This window comes from Meles meles, chromosome 4, assembly GCF_922984935.1.
Source record: "Meles meles chromosome 4, mMelMel3.1 paternal haplotype, whole genome shotgun sequence".
Classification (NCBI taxonomy): Eukaryota; Metazoa; Chordata; class Mammalia; order Carnivora; family Mustelidae; genus Meles; species Meles meles.
This window is the reverse complement of record NC_060069.1, coordinates 31,259,750-31,268,314: the sequence shown is the minus strand read 5'-3', so window position 1 is coordinate 31,268,314 and position 8,565 is coordinate 31,259,750. Positions and strand designations below refer to the sequence as shown.

General features: G+C 43.7%; 1 pseudogene; it reads right to left on the bottom strand.

Moving 5' to 3' along the window:
* Positions 1 to 5,573: 5,573 nt before the first annotated feature.
* Positions 5,574 to 7,780, bottom strand: LOC123940179 (annotated as a pseudogene).
* Between the last annotated feature and the right edge of the window lie 785 nt (positions 7,781 to 8,565).

The window sequence follows — 8,565 nt, the reverse complement described above, 5'->3', positions numbered from 1 at the left end:
AAATCTGGGGGTACCTGTGTGACTCAGTTGGCTAAGCAACTGACTCTTGATCTCAGCTCAGGTCTTGATCTCAGGATTGTGAGATCAAGCTCTGCGTTGGGTTCCATGTAGTGTGTGGAGACTACTTGAAAAAAAAATATCTAAAAGAGCTATTTCAACAAGTACAAAATACAAATTCTAAGTGATAAGAAAAAATAGGAACCAGTAAAGTATGATTAAAATATCAACGATGGGGCACCTGGGTAGCTCAGTCGGTTAAGTGGCTGCCTTTGGTTCAGGTCATGATCTCAGGGTCCTGGGATTGAGCACCTGCTCAGTGGGGAGCCTGCTTCTCCCTCCCCTTTCCGTTCCTGCTCTCTTTCTTACTATCTCTGTCTCTCTCTGTCAAATAAAGAAAATCTTTTTAAAAAGCTACAATTTTTTAAAAAATCAATGATTTATCATTTCACCATATTAATACAAATTAAAATTTCTGACATCTAAGTGTGGATGATGATGTGAATAAGTAAGAAATTTCTACACTACTGGAAGAATTTGCTTTGAGCACTTTGAGTATATACAACGCTTGAGGGGTATGTACCCTAAAGAAATTTTTGCATACATGCACAAACAATTGTATAAGATTGTTCTGAGCAGCATTCTTTGTAACACCAAAAATCTGAAATAATGTGAATGTTCACCAATTGGAAATGGTTTATTTAGACTCTGGTATATTCATAAGATGAAAAATAACTAACAGTTAAAATGAATGATGAGTTCAAAAAATAATGTTGAATGAAAAGTGAGATGTAGAAAATCACATGAAATGTCACTTACACATATTTTACAAAAATACCTGATGTTGTACCTTATTCATTAAACAATTTTATGTAATATAAAGATAAAAACCCAGCAAAAATATCGGTGCTCTAAATCTCTGAAAATAGTTGCTTCTGAGAAGTGAGGAAGATGAGATTGGGAAGAGGTACAAGGGGCACCTCAACTCATCTTTAATGTCTGAATTATTTTAAGAATAAAGGAAGAGATCTGAAATAATGGGATTGCTAAAGAGTTACAGTGCTCCAAGCACAGATCTCTTTGATCCCATACTTGATTATTCAAAATACGAGGAGCTGGATGCAACTATTAGCCATTTTTGCAAAGAGGAAGATGAGACAGGAGAGGTTAGATAACTCACTGGAAGTCCCAAGTGAGCATATCTGGATTTGATTTCAGGGGGGTTCGCCCCAGAGTCCTGTCCTTAACTACTGAAGGGCTGGCATTTGCTATTCAGAGAGGTGGGTAAATGGGCAGTTGTCTGTGGAATGGTTCTTTGTGCTTTTCTCCATATCTTAAAATTAGAATAAGAATTAGAAATAAAGAAATCAAACAAAGCAACCAACCAAACAAGAATGAAGTGAGCAGAGAGCGAATCTAGACCATTCTTTAGCCAATTTGCTGTGAAGGAGTGCAGGGAGATGGATCAGGAGGAAGTTGTGTGGACAAGGGAGAGGGAGTGTGTGTTTTAAGATGGGATATAGAACACACTGGAAGGCTGATCGGAAAGACAACTTTGATGGTAAAGGAGAAAGGTAACCATAGTGGGGATGAGGGTGTAATATCATCAGGGCACAGAATGACCCTGGAGATGAAACTCTCTTTTTCCATTTTAAGAGCAGGGAATTCAGAGAATATGCTTATAGAGTCAAGTAGATTCATCTACTTGCTAGTGGGAAGATATCTGATAACTTTATTCTTTCAATGAACTGTAACAGGATGTTCAATTTGAAGTGTTGATTGAGACTCCAGAACTGACATGCTGAAGTAAGGTGTTAGACCATGATGCCACTTTTTGAAGAAATAGTTATATGACTCTTAAACTCCACCCACATTGAGGGCTGAAGAGGTAAGGCTGTCAAGATGAAAGTAGAAGGGGTGACTCAGTGGGTTAAACCTCTGCCTTCCTGGGATGGAGCCCCGCATTGGGCTCTCTTTGATTCAGAGAGTGGGGAGCCTACTTCCTCTCTCTCTCTCTCTGCCTGCCTCTCTGCCTACTTGTGATCTCTGTCTGTCAAATGAATAAATAAAATCTTAAAAAAAAAAGAGTTTCCTTCTCTAGGAAAAAAAAAGAAAGTAGAAGGATTTTTGAGAATGATTCTTTGATGGGGATACGGCATGTACCGAGACAATGTATAGAGACCAATGCCCTGGAGAGGTGTTTTGTGGGGTACCTGTCTTTTATCTGAATCTTGTGAGATGGTCCATTTTGAGAGTTATGTGTGTGGGAGATGTAGTGGCTAGTGTTTGATTCCTGCTTGGGACATCAAAAAGCTAAAGATGTTAAACAGCTGCCTCTGCTGGCAGAGAAGCTGGAGGAGTTGTGATAGACATACCCTGCCTGAATTTGTTCAGGTAGAGGACCTTGTGTGTTCCCATGCATCAAATGTGAGTTACCAGAGGGAGAGAGAGAGAAGAGAGATCATCTAGTAGCAGGGCCTCTAAGCAGACAGAATCTGGAGGTGGACCCTCAGGGTTTCTCAGGGCTGTGGAAAGAAGTGAGTGTGCAGATGAACTGGAGAAGAGCACATTACTCCAGACAAAGGAGATGAGATCTCCTGAGAGATCTCCAGGAATGAGAGCTTTTAGATGAACTTATAAAAGCACCCCCCCCCCCACAATGGTCTTTAAACATTGCCCAGGCTCAGAAAGAAGAGAATTTTCTACTTCCCTTGTCTCTCCAATCCCAAGCCCTGTAAGAGTCAATAGATCATCTATGAGAGAGGGGAAGGCAAGTGAGTGGACCCCTTTCCCAGGCAGTGGAAAGCTTACAGCAGCAAACCGCAACCTGAGGGTGGGGATGGTCAGATCTCTGAATGAAGTTGGAAGCCCTGGCTATTACAGGTGACCAAGTGCTGCAAGATACTTCTAAATATCAAATCAACCGTGTTTTTGGACTTAATCAATGGGCTTTTTATTACATGAAAGTAATCAGAAAAGTTATGAGACAATCCAAGATTTTGTTCAGAAGTGTGGCAATTTCCATTCTGAATAAAATTTAAGGGATGGTTAATGACACAATGAAGTTGCATCATTGAATAAAGAAGTAAGAGTGAGGGGCATAGACTGAGAATTAAGGAGGGGAAGAAGGCAGGGGTTAGGAGGGTTGGAGATGTGAGAAAAGAGAAAGAGGCACAAAATTATCATTTTGGTGGGAAAGAAAATGAACTTTCTAGGGAAATGCATTGGGATCATTGTACAATATTTAATTTAGAACCCATCTAAAGTTTGTGGTCATGAAATTGAAGTGAGACCAGCAACTGTTTGGAGCAGGAGCAGAGAGTGCAGCAATTTGGGTTTAACTGGAGCCGTTCAAAGTTTTACCAGATGTGTAAGACGCAGGGAGAAGGTGATAAAAATGTGAAGTGTTTGCAAACATGTGAGTATAAAGCTAGACCATGACATCAAAATAGGTAAAAGGTGGCATCTGGGAGGCGCAGTCAGTTAAGTATCCAACTTTTGGTTTTGGTTCAGGTCATGATCTCAGGGTTGTGAGATGGAGTCCCCATCAGGATCTGCCTGCTTGAGACTTTTCCCCCTCTCTTTCCCCCTCCTCTGTGACTCCCTCTGCTCTCTCTCTAAAAATAAATAAAATCTTAAAAAAATAACAACAAAGTGATGGAAAGTCAAAGACCTACAGAAGACTCACGGCACTGAAAGAATTGTTTCAATGAGAATAATAAGTTAAGTGTACTGGAGAGGGAAAAGTTGGCAAATTAGGAGACTGGTGTTGCAATGAGTGATGGCAAAGTTCAGAATATGACCACCTGAGTGAACGATGAACGTGGGGTGGAGGATATCATCACTGGGCCTGAGAAACCTGTGCTTTGGATGAATCACTCTGGGACTGAGGATAAGAACAGAGTTGGGAACAGCAAGCCAGAGGCCATGGCATTGATGAATGGTGAAGAATAACCTCAAACTTACTGTCAGTGATACCCCAGAGTTCAGTGGATGGATCAAAACTGGTCATTAGGGCCAGAATTAGGATGAGACAAAAAAGGTGCCAGGGTGCAAAATATAAAGAGGCACTTACTCTTGGGTTAATGCAAGGGCAAGATCAGAACTTGAGAATGAACTCTTCCCTAAATTTAGTGCTTAGAGCACCTTGCTTGCCTCATTCTAGTCACAGCCCTGTAGATGTCACTAGAGGGGAAAGGACATCCCTGAAAAAGGGAAGGAGCTTAGCCTTCTCTTTGAGTACTTGGCACACTGGGAAAGGTCAAAATTACCATGGGGAGGCTTTTTGAATGGACCTCTACTTCAGAAACCCTGCTTCATGGTACCAAGGGCAAGCCATGAGAACCATAGGTCCTTGGCAGGAGGTGTTGCTAAATCTAACTAGAAAACAACTTTTCTGGTCCAATATGGCTACGGATTCTCGGACAATACATTGTTGGATATCTGCTCTGATGGGCTCCAGCTGTGGTGTCTTCAGGATCTACTGCAATGCAAAAGTTCTGCTTTTTCTGTGCCCTCCCACCAATGACTGAAGATGGTGGGGGAATAAGAGTTGGGCCATTCTTGCTCAACAAATAGTCCTCCACTGGGCAATCTTTGTTCTGGGACTCCCCACCAGCTCTCACAGCTGCACTGCCGTCCAAGGGTCTTCCTGCCCAATCTTACTTCCTTCCCTTTTTTCTTCCATAGCATCAGATTTGCATCTCAGTCTGAGGCTCTCCCTGCAGACTCCTGCACCCTCCCTTTCATTCTTCATAAAGGTCTACCCAATAAATCTCCTGCACATGTAGTTATGACTTGACATCAGCTCTTGGAGGGCTAAGGGTGACACAGGAGTCCTCTCCCCATCACGTAGTAAGAGAAGTTTGTTTTGGTTATAGATTCTTTTTTTTTTTTTTTAATTTGTTTGTATTTGTTACAACCTTTTAAAGTAGAATATGACTTGAGCACTACATTTCTACTCATGGAACTTGTGGAGTTACTCCTCCAACAGCTTTACAACGTGCCTAAGTAGGCTGAGACTGTCGCTACTCTAAACAATGCTCCTCTTTGGACAACAAGCGCTATACACGGTTACTCCCATCCGGTTGATTTAACTACTAGTTTCTAGAGGCCTGGTACATGCAGCTGGTAACTACAGGGGACAGAAGATTTAAAAAGTAGATCCTAGAGGGTGAGAGCTGTTTTAACCAACATTTCTCTTTAAAACATCAAGGTATAGCTTGGAACACTTCAGTGACAGACAAATTTGGTCTTACTAAGGAATCCGCTTGGTAGCTAAACACTTTAGACCACAGTTAACGTTAGGTTACACACCTCATGACAAAGGCCACCTTGTCCGGTTACAATAAGCCGGCAAGGCACTAGGGAAAAAAACTAGCTGGGCTTTAGTTCCTACACGTCACAGTATCACACTCGAACAGAAAGGAATCTTATCTTCCCCTTAAGTAGTTATTGTCATGCCATACAGATTCTTAAAATGTTAACAAAAATAAAGAAAAACATCCTTGAAAATATATTATCAGAGGGAATGGAGATAAAGTATCGAATACATGTACAAGTCATTCTCTTGGCACCTAGTCAATCTCCTCCATGCACGACATGTCGTCGTTACCTTCCAGGGGCGGCATCTCCTCAATCACAGCCGCACTGCTGTCGTCAGTGGTGGGGTCGTCTTCGTCAATACCGAGACCGAGCTTGATCATCCTGTAGATCCTATTGGCATGCGTCTGCGGATCTTCCAGACTGAACCCGGAGGACAGGAGTGCCCCCTCGTAGAGCAGGATGACCAGGTCTTTCACAGACTTGTTGTTCTTGTCGGCCTCAGCCTTCTGCCGTAAGGTCTTGATGATGGAGTGGTCGGGGTTGATCTCTAGGTGCTTCTTCACGGCCATGTAGCCCATGGTGGAGTTATTTCTCAAGGCCTGGGCCTTCATGATCCTCTCCATGTTTGTCATCCAGCCGTACATGCTTGTCATAATGCAGCACGGGGAGGTCACCAATCGGTTTGACATGACCACCTTTTCTACTTTTTTCTCTAAGATGTCCTTCATGATCTTGCACAGGTTTTCAAACTTTGTTTTTTTCTCTTCCTGTTTCTTTTTCTGTTCTTCATCTTCTGGAAGTTGCAAGCCCTCTTTGGTCACAGACACTGTCGTCCCCTCAAACTCCTTCAGCTGCTGGATGCAGTACTCGTCAATGGGCTCGATCATATAGATCACTTCCAGTCCATGCTTCCGAAGATGTTCCACGAAGGCCAAGTTCACTACCTGGTCCTTGGTCTCACCTGTGATGTAACAGATGTGTTTCTGGTTCTCCTTCATCCTGGTGCAGTAGTCCTTGAGAGAGACCATCTCGTCACTGGAGGTGGACGTGTAATAGTGCAACAGCTCTGAGAACTTCTTCCGATTCTAAGAGTCCTCGTGGATTCCCAACTTGATGTTTTTGGGAACTGCTGCTGGTGTTTTTGAGAACTGCTCATAGAACTTTTTGTAGTTCTCTTTGTCTTCGGCCAGTTCGGTGAAGAGTTCTAAGCACTTTTAGACCAAGTTCTTTCTGATAACCTTTAAAATTTTGCTTTGCTGCAGCATCTCACGGGAACTATTTAGAGGAAGATCTTCAGAGTCCACCACACCTCTGATGAAATTCAGATACTCCGGGATGAGCTCCTCACAGTTATCCATGATGAAAACTCTGCGAACATACAACTTAATGTTGTTCTTTTCTTTCTGTCCTCGAAGAGGTCAAAGGGAGCACGTCTTGGGACAAAGAGAAGAGCTTCGGAACTCCAACTGTCCTTCCACTGAGAAATGCTTCACTGCCAAGTGATCTTCCCAGTCATTGGTCAAACTCTTGTAGAATTCTCCATACTCTTCGTTGGTAATATCGTCAGGGTTTCTGGTTCAAATAGGCTTTGTCTTGTTCAGTTCTTCCTGATCAGTGTACTTCTCCTTGATCTTCTTTTTCTTCTTCTTGTCACCGTCCTTCTTCTCCTCTTCCTCATCAGAACCGACATCTTCTATCTCAGGTTTGTCATCAGACTCCTTCTCTTCCTTTTCTTTTTCCTCCTCTTTCTCTTCCTTTTCTTCAGCCTCATCATCACTCACCTCTTTATCACGTTCCTTTTCCACGAACAGAGTGATGGGGTAGCCGATGAACTGGGAGTGCTTCTTCACGATCTCCTTTATCCTCCTCTCCTCCAGGTACTCGGTCTGGTCTTCTTTCAGGTGCAGGATAACCTTCGTTCTCTGACCCATAGGTTCGCCTGTGTCGGTGTGGACTGTGAACAAGCCCCCTGCGGAGGACTCCCAGGCGTACTGCTCGTCGTCATTGTGCTTGGTGATCACCGTCACCATCCTGGCCACCAAGTAAGCCAAATAGAATCCGACCCCGAACTGGCCAATCATAGAAATATCTGCGCCCGCCTGCAGAGCTTCCTTGAATGCTTTGGTCCCTGACTTGGCGATGGTGCCCAGGTTGTTGATCAGGTCAGCCTTGGTCATGCCGAACCCAGTATCCACGATGGTGAGGGTCCAGTTCTGCTTGCTCGGGATGAGGTTAATGTGCAGCTCCTTCCCCGAGTCGAGCTTGCTGGGGTCGGTCAGGCTCTCGTATAGGATTTTGTCCTGAGCTCCCAGAGGAAGATCTCTTTGTTCGAGTAGAAGGTGTTGATGATCAGCGACATCAACTGTGTGATCTCCGCCTGGAAGGCGAACGTCTCCACCTCCTCCTCCTCCATCGGCTGGTCTTGGGTCTGGGTTTCCTCAGGCATCTTGGCTAAAGGACTGCACGGGCTCTGAGAAGGCACAGCACCAGGACGCAGGAGCAACTTGGTTATAGATTCCTTATGGAAGAGATCCAGGGAGGGATTTTGAGAACTGGTTGCTATAGGAAATGTTTCAACTGGCAAGATAAAGACATCTGAAGTGCTCTCTATTTTCCTCAAGGAGATTCATATTCAGAGATTTAGAACTTTGTAAAACACAGTGCAGGCTCTGTCTAAAGATGGGATAGTGAGTGGGTTAGTTGGACATCACAGTCCACACCTATGATGCCACTTGGAATGAAGGCATCAGTTTGACTCCTTATTCCTTGGTGCTCAGGAAAGAGCCTCACATGCTCATTGACTTCTTTTATGGGGTTAGATAACAAAGGGGAAACCAGGAAGTTTCTCTCAGTCCTCTGCTGCTTTGAGTGACACAAATTAAGCTATTTGTTAACTGATGGCCACTTAGCATGTGCCACATGACATAATGCCACATGCCAGGAATAGGCACATGACAACTTCTCGATAAAGTCCCAACCTGAGGGTCTTGGTGCAAACTGTGGACTTCCAAATTGCCCAGTACAATACAGTGATGGAAAAGGGGGCCATAGGTGGTCGTGGACTTGTCAAGAATCTTGTCAGTTTACAAGATGTGCTGAAAAGCCCAAACCTGAGCTTGTGATGAGCCTTTTATTTATCACAGAACAGTTTTGAAGGGGAGGTAAGGATCTGCTTGGTCCTAAGGCTGTCCTCCCCTACCCAAATCAAATCTTCGGTAGTACTTTGAGAGGATGGGGAGAGGA